At 36.7% G+C, this 12,988-nt stretch overlaps 1 protein-coding gene across 2 annotated transcripts in view; it reads left to right on the top strand.

The window, feature by feature from the left end:
- EIF4G3 (eukaryotic translation initiation factor 4 gamma 3) overlaps nt 1-12,988 on the top strand; it is a 354,292-nt gene that overhangs the window by 74,246 nt on the left and 267,058 nt on the right. The gene's annotated exons all lie outside the window — the stretch shown is intronic.

The raw sequence follows: 12,988 nt of genomic DNA, 5'->3' as shown, positions 1-12,988 counted from the left end.
GGTACTCCTGGGGTTCTGAATCTGGTGGCTTTCCTCCTGCCTTGGCAGGGTCCTTTGCTGATTCTTCCATTGTCTCACCCTCATGGCTGTGGTCCTTTGTGCCTTTCTCTTGGGTCTAACTACTATTTTCATGTTGGTGACTTTCAAATTTCTGTATCTTTAGGTCAGATTTTTAGCCTGATTTGAAAATGCATGTATTCGATTGGTATATTTACATCTCCTCTTGGATTTCCAATTGACATTTCAGACCTCTTGATTTCCTTTTCGCCTCCACTTAACCTGATCCTTCTCAGTTTTGCTAAATAGTATAGCTGTCTTCCTGACTGCTCAAGGTAGAACATCCGTAAACCATTCTTCGATTGTTATTTTCCTTTGTCCCTCCACTCTTATGCAGTAGCAAACCAAACCCTGTTGCTTTTACTATTTAAACTTGGCCTTCTCTTCATTTATGTCTACTATCCTACTCTCCTCTAGGCCGCAGTCTCTTATCTAGACAACTGCTACAGTCTCCTAACTAGTCTTCTTATTTCATTTTCTCATCAGTAGAATGGTCTTCAAGAAATACTGTTCATGTTTGCCCTTCCTCTGTTTAAGCTCTGCCGTTGTCGCCTGTTAATCTTAGAGTTCATATTGTTGAACAAGCCGTGTGCATGTGTGCGCATACACTCTCTCAGTTCTGTCTGACTCTTTGCAACCCTGGACTGTAGCCTGCCAGGCTTCTTTGTCTATGGGATTTTTAAGGCAAGAATACTGGAGCGGGTTGCCATTTCTTCCTCCAGGGCATCTTCCTGACCCAGGGATCAAAAGCTACCTCTCTTGCGTCTCCTGCATTGGCAGGCAGGTTCTTTATCAGCTGCACCACCAGGGAAGCCATTAATAGGCCCTACTCAAGTTGAAATGATGTAGCTCTTGCTTGAGCTTCCAAACTGTGATTACCATTTCCTACACACTCCCTTCACTCTAGTCTCAATATCATTTTTGAAGAAATCTATTGAAGTACAGTTGATGTACAGTGTAGTGTTAACTTCTGCTGTGCATCGGGGATTCAGTCATGCATGTATTTGTGTCCTCTCACGCTTTTCCGTTGTGCTTCAGTGCAGGATATTAATATATCCTGTGCTGTGTGGTAGGGTCTTGTTTATCCATTCTGTATCTGTAATAGTTTGCATTTGCTAATCCCAAACTCTTAGTCTCTTCCCCACCTCTGTCTAGTTTCATGATATTTGAGCACAGCTCTTTTCCTCCGCTGGCCTTTGCATACGATGCTCTCTTCCTGCAATGCTCTTTCCCTTGCTTTTTGTAGAATGTATAATTTGGATCCTTCAGATCTCAATTTAGATGTTATCTCTTCTGTTACTGACTTGTCATATTATTCTTTTTATTGTTGTACCATTTTCACCATTTAAATTATCTGGTTTGTTCACTGACTTTCTGTCCATCTACCCCCAGTAGTATGTAAGCACCATTTACTACTTTGTAGCTACTCAAAAAATATTTGTTGAAAGTGAATGATTGCAGTGACTAGCTGCTTAAAAGCCAGCTTCTTGCATTTGTCCTTCTAATGCCACTTTTCAGACCATTTGTATCATATTGCTTATAATTTGGGAGCTAGAATAGGGAATTAACAGGGATTGAATGTAAAATACCAGGCAGGCATTGTGCAGAGAGTGTATCCTGTACTGATTTAGTTAATCCTCAGAGCAATTTATGAATGTTTTACTGTTACATTTTATGATTGAGACTGCTGCTGTTTGGATATTAGCTGTGCCTACACAGTGTACTAAGGGCTAAAGCTAGGAATGGAACCCAAGGTTGTCTGACTGCAGGGCCTCTAAAGCACAGCGCATTAGGAAATTCTGTGGTGAGTTTGCTCGTAGGCAGGAAAGTAGGATTTTGGTCACTTGAAAAAATGGGAGATGGGTCTTGCTTCTTCATTCTTCTTTCCTCTTCTCTTTCACCTTTTCCCTACTGTTAGCTAGTCCTTTAGTCACTGTTCACTCCTCCTGCTCCAGGTAAAGTGAATGACCTTCAGTGTATCCTTGACAATTCTGTATAATTTTCTACAGTCCTCTTAAAACGGGAAAAATAAAGTAGCGTTGGAAAGAGCATTAGTGAGGCAGTGTACTATAGGGAGTGTGTTTTTATAAATACAGATTTTTAAGAAATACATGCAGATATTTTTTCTTTAGAACAGTAAATTCAGAATGAAAAGCACAGTGTGAGATAGTTGACTTTACTATTAATTTTTAGTACTGTTGAAGGTGGTTTAGATAGGAAAGAGAATTGAAATGTGTGTCTTTTTCTTCTAATATGGGTGAATATGTTAAAATTATTTTTTCTTCTGACATTTCATTTGTTTTCCCTTTTGTTGTTGTTATTATTGCTACTACAAATTGAGATTATGGAATAAAATTAGTTAAGGATTCACTGTAATTGTTACAGAAATAGCAATTATAGGTGACTATTGACATATCAGAATTTGTTTTAGTTATTAAAAACTAGTCTGAGTTTAAACCATATACACTCTTAAGTTTTTCAGATAATATCATTGTTTTGCTGATAATTTCAAGAATCTCACTATTATAGGTGACTATTGACATATCAGAATTTGTTTTAGTTATTAAAGACTAGTCTGAGTTTAGACCATATACGCTTTAAAGTTTTTCAGATAATGCCATTGTTTTGCTAATGATTTTCAAGAATCTCACTAGCATCAGTCTATTAACATAGTGCCATAACTCTTCTTCCATCTTCATCACGGATGAATTTAATTAATGTTTGGAAACTTAAGGTTTATATTACCAGATATTACATTACTGAGCATTTATTATCTTAAAACGGATAGTCTTGTACAAAGTATTGGGGAAAGCTCTTTTATTAGATTAAATTAAGGGTAGGCAACCTATGATCCACTAATCTGCTGCCTGTTTTTGTAAATGAGCTTTATTGGGACACACCAGAGCCATTCATGTTACCTGTTATCTGTAGCTTCTTTTGCATTGCAGCAGTGAAGGTGAGCAGTACCGAGAGCATACATCTCTCAGGCTCATACAGATACCATGTATACAAAATATTTACTATTTGGCTCCTAGGAAAAAGTTTGCTGGCCCATGGGTTACATTAACAACTTCTAATTTATCATGGTAAACTTCCATATGTAGTTTTTCACCTTTGCCTCCTTATCTCCTTGTTATTTTTATTAATTACTTCTTTATTTCTTTTGTTGATTTATTTTCTGATTAACTGACTCTTCTGTCATCTCTGTTCTGTTACTGATACCACCTGATGATTTTTTTAAAAGATATTGTATCATTCAGGTCCAAAATTTTCACTTGGTTCTTTTTTATAATTTGTATCAACCTGCTGCTGATTTCTGTCTCTCCCTTCACTTTAGATGGGTCTACCTTTACCTCTTGGAGCATAGTTAAAATAATTGCTTTTATGTTCTGTGCTTGGTAATTCTAACATCGGAGTCTTTTCAAGATTGGCATGTATTAATTATCTTCTAAGAATTGGTTAAATTTGCTTGGTTCTTTGTATGTCAGATAATTTTGGATTGTGTCCTAGACACTAAATGTTAAGTGTTATAAAATCTGAATCATTTGTGGAGTATTTTTCTAGGCAGTCAACCCTGTTAGATTTGATTTAATGTTCTTGATAATTGGTTACATTTTACTGTATTTATATATTAAGTAATTTCAGATTGTATCCTGAACATATAAAAATTTGTGTTTTGTAGATTTTGGGTCCTTTACAATCCATGGAGAATTGAGATTAAACTTTTTTTTTAATAGACAATTAACTTGGTTAGGCTCAGGACTCAAGTTTGTCTCTCTTTGGGGGGTGGTTTTAATCTTGATTTGTTTTCAGAGCTTTTAAAATGCTGCTTTTTATCTGTCACATTTATGTACAACTCTGAGGGTGAGCCTGGGACTTCTATAAGTTTATACAGAAAATTAGAGATCTCTTCCTCCAGTTTGCTTCTTTGGAATTCCGCTAGTACTTTCTGACTCACAAGGGGTCTTTCTCCATTGCCTCTGGCCAAGAGGGGGTTTCTGGAGTATCACAGTGCTCTTTCTTTAGTTCTGACTTGCTTAGTAATTTTCCACCAGTGATTTAAATTACGATGAAAAAATTGACTGTCAGATTAGATTTCAAAGTGAAATTAAATTGGAATCTGTATGATGAAATTAAATAGGTACAGATGTATTGTGTTTATATTCAAATGATTGATTACTTACAGTTATGTGCAGAATGAATCAGACATGACTGTGACAATTTCAGATGGAAAGAAAACACAGGTGGAGAATATTTATTACAGACAGGGTGAATGTATTAATAAGCTTAGTTTTGAAGTAAAGAAAGAAAGCTTATACAAGGCATGGTTGCATTGGTAATAAAAAATTGTCTCCCTTCGACTTTACTCTGACAGGATTATACCACATCTGCCTCTCTACAAGCGGTTAAAAGGAAGTGAGTGTTTTGCCTGGAATAGACAAAAAGATTTATTAATATCAGCGGTGCTCTATTAACAGAGTTTTCCTGTGGAGTAGAGTGTACTCAGTTATTAAATCTCTGCATTTGATGTTAGGTCCTTAGAGCACTAAGGACCTGCCAAGGATAATTTGATGTGGTTCTTATTGTTGATGATTCTTTATTTTGTGAAGTAATTTCTTCTGTTAAATGTGGATTTCTTTGTTATTGTTTTTCTGGTGTACACACATACTTTGACTCATTTCAAGGTACTGTAATCTCCCCTTTGGTGTATTGACAAGCAATATTGATCCACTGGTTTAAGTAACTGTGCTGTGGCTTGGGTTTGTTCAGTGTGGGTAGAGAAGGATCTTTCCCAGCTGTTACTGGAGAGAGAAGTTTGTCAGGAGTTGTATCAAGAAGCTGGCTGAGCAGATTTCCATATTGCATGGTTATTGGGCAAGGTTCAGAATAGTATAAGATCCTGCCATTGAAAGAAATTCAGTTCATTGCACAAAATAAGCTATTTATTTTTCTGTGGGGGTACCTGCTTTACTTTTACCTGCTTTACTTTTTTTTTTTTTAATCACTCAGTCGTGTCTGACTCTTTGCAACTCCATGGACTGTAGCCTACCAGGCTCCTCTGTCCATGGAATTCTCCAGGCCAGCATACTCGAGTAGGTAGCCAGTTCCCTTCTCCAGGGGATCTTCCCAACCCAGGTATTGAACCCCCAGGTCTTCTGCACTGCAAGTGGATTCTTTACCATCTGAGCCACGGGAGAAGCCCAAAAAGTGAAAGTGAAAGTCGCTCAGTCGTGTCCAACTCTTGTGACCCCATGGACTGTATAGTATGTGACCCCATGGCCTGGAATTCTCCAGGCCAGAGTACTGGAGTGGGTAGCCTTTCCGTTTTCCAGGGGATCTTCCCAACCCAGGGATCCCAATGAAGGTCTCCCGCATTGCAGGTGGATTGTTGACCAGCTGAGCACCAGGGAAGTCTGTTTATTATTGTTACTGTTGCATTAAATTTCTCTTTGATATGTAGATTTTTAGGATGAGCCATACTTCTTTTAAGTCTAGCGGACTAAGGAATTCCTTGGTGGTCCAGTGGTTAGGACTTGGAGCTTTCACTATGGGGCAGAGTTCAATCCCTGGTTGGAACTAAGATCCCATAAGCTGTGTTGCATGGCCAAAAAGAAAACAACCACAATGTTAAAAAAAAAAAAAAAGTCTAATCGACTAGATCATGATGATGAAGCATTTTGACTTTATGACTCTATTGCAATATTCTAGTGTCTGTGAATAGAGTGGTAGAAAAAACAAAGTGCTTGCCCCATCATGGAGTTTTAATATTTTAAATACTTGTTTAAGAATTAAATAACAACTTTATTGAGATATTCACATACAATAAAATTCACCCATTTAAAATGTACAGTTTCTTGATTTTAGTATATTTACGTAGTTTCACTATCACCGTGGCCTTATAACCTAATTTTAGATTACTTCAAAAAGAAGCATATACTTTACAAGCATCCCTCCTTTCCCCGTTTCCACGAGTCCTCTCCAGCCTAAGCATCCACCAGTCATTTTCTTTTATACTTTGTGACTACTTAGCATTTTGTGTACTTTTTTTTCACTTAGCATTTTGTTTTCAAGGTTCATCCTGTTGTAGTATGTATCAGGATTTCCCTTTCTTTTAATTGCCAGATAAAATTCATTGTCTGAATACACCTCAGTTTTGTCCATCATCCATCAGTTGATGGAAACATTGTTTCTGCTTTCTGGCTGTTGTAAATACTGCTGATAGGAACGTTCATGTATTAGTTTTGTGTGCACACCTTTTTATTTCTCTTACATGTATATCTAGGAGCAAAATTGCTGAGTCATTTAGTGACTCTATTGCTTAACCTCTGGAGAAGCTCATTTAGTTTTATGAATTCTGACAAATGCAGAGTTTTGCAGCCCCGCCATACTGAAAATGAAAAAATTCATCACCCAGTTACATTCCTTCAGTAGCTTCTTTTTTTTTTTAATTTTGTTACAGAATAGTTGATTTACAGTGTTGTATTAGTTTCTGCTATACAGCAAAGTGATTCAGTTATATATATTCTTTCCATTTTCATTTATTATAGGATGTTGAATATGGTTCCCTGTGCTATATAGTAGGACCTTTTTTGTCCATTCTATATATTATAGTTTGCATCTGCTAATCTCAGACTCCCAGTCCATCCCTCACCTCTGCCCCTGGCCACCCTAAGTCTCTTCTCTCTATCTGTGAATCTATTTCTGTTTTGTAGGTAAGTTCATTTATGTAATATTTTAGATTCCACATAAAGTAATACGATATATGTGTTTCTCTTTCTGATTTACTTCACTTCAATATATGTGCAAGAGTGCAATTGCTGGATCATATAGTGTTGTCTCTTTGAAGATGAACTCTTCCTGAGACCCTAGTAGCCCCTATAGATTTGCTTTTGCCAGAGTGTTTGTAATTGGATGCATAGCCCTTTTGAGTCTAGCTTCTTTCACTTAATTAGTATTTGAGATTCCTTTGTGTTGTTATATCAGCAATTGTTTCCTTTTTGGAACCCTCCAACAGGTGGGAAGGGCTTCCCTGAGCGCTCAGCTGGTAAAGAATCCACTTGGAGTGCAGGAGACCCCAGTTCAATTCCTGGATCGGGAAGATCTGCTGGAGCAGGGATAGGCTACCCACTCCAGTAGTCTTGGGCTTCCCTTGTGGCTCATCTGGTAAAGAATCTGCCTGCAATGCGGGAGACCTGGGTTCGATCCCTGGGTTGGAAGATCCCCTGGAGAAGGGAAAGGCTATCCACTCCAGTATTCTGGCCTAGAGAATGCCATGGACGTCCATGGGGTTGCAAAGAGTTGGACACGACTGAGTGATTTTCACTTTCAACAGGTGGGAATGTAAGTTGGTCTAGCCACTATGCTAAACAGTATGGAGGTTCTTCAAAAAACTAAAAACAGAATTATCAAATATTAACAACATGGTCAACAGCCATTTTGAGGGGGCAGTATTGGTCTTTTTTTGTATATAAAGAAAATGAACTAAAATCCTAAGTAGAGTATGTTTCTGGGTAAATTTAAATGTGACTGTCAGGAAATCAATTTGTTTTATGTGGTGGGTTGTGTTCTGAGGTAGAAAACCAGAGTCAGAAAAAGAGCATTTCTGGCTAAGCACTTGTAGACTAATGTTTCTGTATTTGTTGTTGTTTTTTTTTTTAAACGTAATGTAATGGTTCCGGTTGTTAATATTAAAATGATGATCTCTAGCAATTTTTAAATCTAAAACACAATGGGAAGGAATGTATAGGCTTTCAATCTAATATCAAAACAGCTTAGGGAAACTGATTTTTTCCTGAAATTGGCAAAAACTCTGGACAGAAATACAGAAAATTGAATATTCGTATATTTTGTAGTAGAAGTATTAATGTGTTTGATTAAAAAGTGCTGCCTAAGACCTTGCTGAGGATGTTATATACTATAAGGAATAGCTCGCCACTGCATTGACTCTCTAACAGTGGAAAAATTCCGAGTTACAGTGAGGGATTTTGGACCTGAATTATTAATAATAGCTTAACAGTAAACTGAATTGAAAAAAATATTGAAATTGCTAGCTTTATTTCAGTGCACTTTTAGTGGCAAAATATAAACGGCTTTGAAGCAAAATTTGTATTAAAACATTGGTTGTTGTTCAGTCGCTCAGTTGTGTCCGACTCTTTGCCATCCCATGGACTGCAGCACGTCAGGTCTCCCTGTCTTTCACCATCTCCCAGAGCTTGCTATGCCATCCAACCATCTCATCCTCTGTCGTCCCCTTCTCCTCCTGCCCCCAATCCCTCCCAGCATCAGGGTCTTTTCTAATGAGTCAGCTCTTCGCATCAGGTGGCCAAAGTATTGGAGTTTCAGCTTTAGCATCAGTCCTTCCAATGAACACCCAGGACTGATCTCCTTTAGGATGGACTGGTTGGATCTCCTTGCAGTCCAAGGGACTCTCAAGAGTCTTCTCCAACACCGCAGTTGAAAAGCATCAGTTCTTCAGCACTCAGCCTTGGTATCTTTTTTTAAAAATCATATTCTGTCATAGATTCCTCAGTTAAAGTAGGAGTAGATATGTCCATATTGTTTAGGTTTGAGAACACAGTTTCTGGTTTGCTTTTGTCCATACCACAGTTGCTAAAGTTGTGGCCTCAGATTTCTGTAGTTGCCAGTTTGGGTCATTCAAGATGTTCTTTTTGGGATATTTTGCATGTTTGGTTCCTGTACTTGAGAACGTCAAATTCTAATTCATATTAATCTATTTTAATCTTTTCTTATAGCATAGTTTCATGCTTGGATTTGAGAGGCTCTGTCTTTGATACTGTTTAGGGAAATAGAAATTATCTGAGGATGCTTTACTGTTGTCAGCCGAAGGCTTCATTCTGGAATTTGCCTCTCTTACTTTCCTACTGTCTCTAGTGGTACAGCTCTCACCCTTATCTTTTATGATGCTTTTTCTAGCATAGGAAAGGATTAATATTTTTAAAATGTTACTGTGATAAAATATGCATTTCATAAAATTCAGTCATTTGATGTGTACGGTGCAGTGGTTTTTCGTGCATTCAGATATATGCAACCATTACCACAGTCAATTTTAGAGCATTTCATCGCCTTGGAAAGAAACTTACACGTCTTGACTCCCTCAGTTCATACCTCAATTCATATCCCTCCATTGCTCCTAGTCCCAAGCAGTCGCTAGCCTTTCGGTCTTTATAGCTGATTCTGAACATTTAATGAAAATTATATAAGAGGCAGTGTGTGGTGATTGACTTCCTTCACTTGGCTGATTGCAAGGTTCATCCGTGTTGTAACATGAACAGTTAGTACAGTTGCTCCTTGAATAACATGGATTTCAAGTCCCTGGGCCCATTGTTCATGAACTGTTCCACAGTCCTTGGCTGACTGCATTGGAGAATGGAGCTGGGGATGTGGAGGGCCAGCTGTAAAGTTATAAATGGGGTTCTGACTGTGCTGGCAGGGCGACATCTGTAACCCCAACATTGTTTAGGAGTCAATTTGTATTTCATTTCTTTTTATTGCCAAATTAAATTCCACGATATACTGCATTTTGTGTATACTCTATTCATCAGTTGATGGACAGTTGATTTGTTTCCACCTTTGGCTATTATAAATAATACTGCATATATATGTATAAATATTTATGCACGAGTTTTTCCAGGACATACTATGCTGTGTATATGCTACTCACTTGAGTGGAGTTGGTGGGTCATAATGCAACTTAATGTTTAAGCTTCTGAGGAACTGTCAGGTGGTTTTCCATGGTGGCTGTATTATCACCAGCAGTGTATACAGGTTCCAGTTTCTCCGTGTTCTTGCCCACACAGGCTCTTTTACTATAACCTTCGCAGTGGGTATAAAATGGTATTTCATCGTGGTTTTTGATTTGCATTTCCCTGGTGACACTGAGCATCTGTTCATGTAGCTTTTAGTTATTTGTATATCTTCTTTGAAGAAATGTCTGTTCCAATCTTTCGCCCACTTAAAAAGTTGGGTTGTGTTTTTGTTGTTGAGTTGTAAGAATTCTTTATACTATCTGGATAAAAGTCTCTCATCACACGTATTCTTTGCAAATGTTTTTCCGATTCTGTGGGTTGTCATTTCACTTTCTTGATGGTATCTTTTGAAGTACAAAAGTTTTATTTCTGTTGAAGTACAATTTATCTGGGTGGTTTGTTTTTTGTTTTTTTTTTGGTTGCTGTTCTTTTGGTGTCTGTCATACCTATGCAATTCATTGCCACATACGTAGTCATGTAGATTTATTCCCTTATTTATTCCCTTATAAACTTTTAAAAAGTTTATACTTCTAGCTCTACATTTAGGATTTTGATCCAGTTTGGAGTTAAGTTTTGTGTATGTTGTGAATTGAGCATCCAATTATTTATTTGTTTATTTGTTGCCTTTGTCTATCTAGTTGTCCCAGGAGGAGATGGTTAATCAGTTTCTATATGTGACAGATCTGAAAAACTCAAAAATAATTTTGTATATTCTTAAGTTATTTTTAAAACATTCTGAACTAATCTGGATCATTTTCTGTATCATAAACAGTGACACAGGATTTTTTTTAGAATTAAAAATTATGTGGACGGTGTGTTTATTCACTTGAGTGCATTTACTTTTTAAAGCTAGGTTTAGTTTTCTTTTGTTAGGGTTGTTTTTAAAATATGCTGGTTTATTTAAATTGGATTTCTTTAATTTTTGAAAGACATGTACCTTATGGGTCAGAACTAATATTAAAGGGACATTTCCAAAGCCAGCTGTATTTGAAACAATGTTTTGAGAAATCGTGTATGGTATCTTGTGAAATACAGTATAGTTTAGAAATTTTGCCCTTATTCTTGTATGTTATAGAAGTTATCCTTTTCATTATCAAAAGTAGGTAGAAATGAGAAAGTAAAGAAAGCATAAATCAACTAACATAACTATTTTGCCTTAAGGGTTAACTGAGAATGCAAAAAAGATCTTTTCGTTTATTTGTATCTGTTGAAATTAGTTGCCTGTGTCTTCTCTAAAGCAGTGTTTGTGCAAAGGAATTTGTACCCTTGTTTTCTTTCGTAATGAGAGAGTGTTAACTTGAGGCTGTTACTTTAAGAATATTGCTTATGCTGTGCATTGGGATAGCAGCTTTTCTTATAGTGTTGTGGGGCAGAGTTTAGGAACATTCACCTGGGAATTGTAAATGCACTGTTAGTATTTCAGCACACTGGAGGAATATTTCTGTTGACTTTCAGCTGCTTGTTTTCTGATTTGTCAAAATCTACCTTTTGAGGAGGTTCTGACTTTGAGTCAAACCCAGTTTCAGGTATGATTACTGTAGATTTAGAAGCTCATCCTGGTGGAGTTCATTATCCTTGAAATGTTAGTAAACATTTGTGCTAAAAATAATTATAGTTCCCCCTCCTTCCTTCATGGTACAGTAGGAAATGTTCAGATCATTATGTAATTTCATAGATCCTTGGATTTCCCTGATGAAATTTGGTCTCTGAGAATTTTTTATCTGCCTAATTGACATTTAGTGTGGAGAGTTATGTAGTGAGTACTATAATAATTTAAATTCTATCGTGTTTTAATACTCTTTAAGCTTCAAGTTTTGTTTCTGAAATTTATGTTAATTTATTAGAAAGAAAATGGGGAATTAGGACTTTTTTGCAATTATATTTCTGCTTAAGTCTTATTAGTTCAGTTATTACATATCTGCTGTCCAGTCTTGCTAATGATTATGCTTGTATTTCCTAATGACATAATATAAATCATAGCAATTTGAATCACAGAAATGTCAAGTGGGTGTAGTACTCTTATTTCAGGCACGACATTTGAGAAATAAAAACTGTGTTCTGGAGCATTGCACATGCCTATTGCACACTGCGCATTGTTTGAATTAGAATTTAAATAGTACTGTGATGAGCTGTTTGCTTGTAATAGTGAGCCGGAAGGCAGGGAAGCATTCAGTGATTCATGCTGGAGATACGGAGCTTGATGGGAACTGGTGATAACCTTTATATTAATCTATAAAATTCTGTTGGTAGTTTTCAGAGGGAAATAAGTGAGTACTCTTTGTGACCAAGGGAAAAGAATGTTTGTTACTGGAACATTGACCAAATATATGATTGTCTCTTTAGAAGTCTGGTAATTACAGTAATATTGTTAGCCAGTGAAGTGACCAATAGAAATCCCGAGCCTTAACCTTTCCTTGTAAGATGAAAAGGTATGGTTCAGCCCTTGGGGCCTACTACTGATAACTCACTTAGAACTTATTCCCACATAGTGACAGTTGACCCTAGCTTGAAAAAACAGTAGTTGGCTTTGCAGAAGAAAGGTTTTATGTTTTCTACCATTCATATGACCACAATGCAGAACCATAATTCAAAGTAAGTTTTATTTCAGCTAGGAATAGTCTTCATTCTGAAAGAATTGACAAGCTAATAGAAAGGACTTAAGCCCTGAAACTTGTTAGGGTTATGTTTTCTAACATAAATATATATATAGTTTAAATATATATATAGTTTAAATATATATAAACTATAAATATATAGTTTAAATATAAATATATATATATAGTTTCTTTGGATGAAGCAGTTCCTTTATAAATGGTTTGCCTTTGCTATTGCTCAGTGCAGCATTTTAGATCAGTTCTTTGTGTGTAGGGGAGGATGGCATGGTATCCAGCTGTGGTCTGAGGTTGCTAAGTTTAAAGAACTATCTAAAAACTGGTAACAGTGTTCTTAACATTGAATGACTAAAGCATTGGGTTTTTTTGTTTGGTTTTCCCTCTCTCACCTGGGTAAACTGTTGCAACTTAGATATAAAGAATTTTACTTCTAATGATTCTTTAAGGGCTCCGCAACTTGTAGTCATTCTTACACAGTTATTATTTGCAGCTGTCACTTTGTCTTCCTGTTTCACTGAATTAAAAAGGCACATGATGTGAGAATTGATTTGT

Source organism: Capra hircus, chromosome 2 (assembly GCF_001704415.2).
Source record: "Capra hircus breed San Clemente chromosome 2, ASM170441v1, whole genome shotgun sequence".
NCBI classification, from domain to species: Eukaryota; Metazoa; Chordata; class Mammalia; order Artiodactyla; family Bovidae; genus Capra; species Capra hircus.
This window is presented reverse-complemented; position numbering and strand designations above follow the sequence as displayed.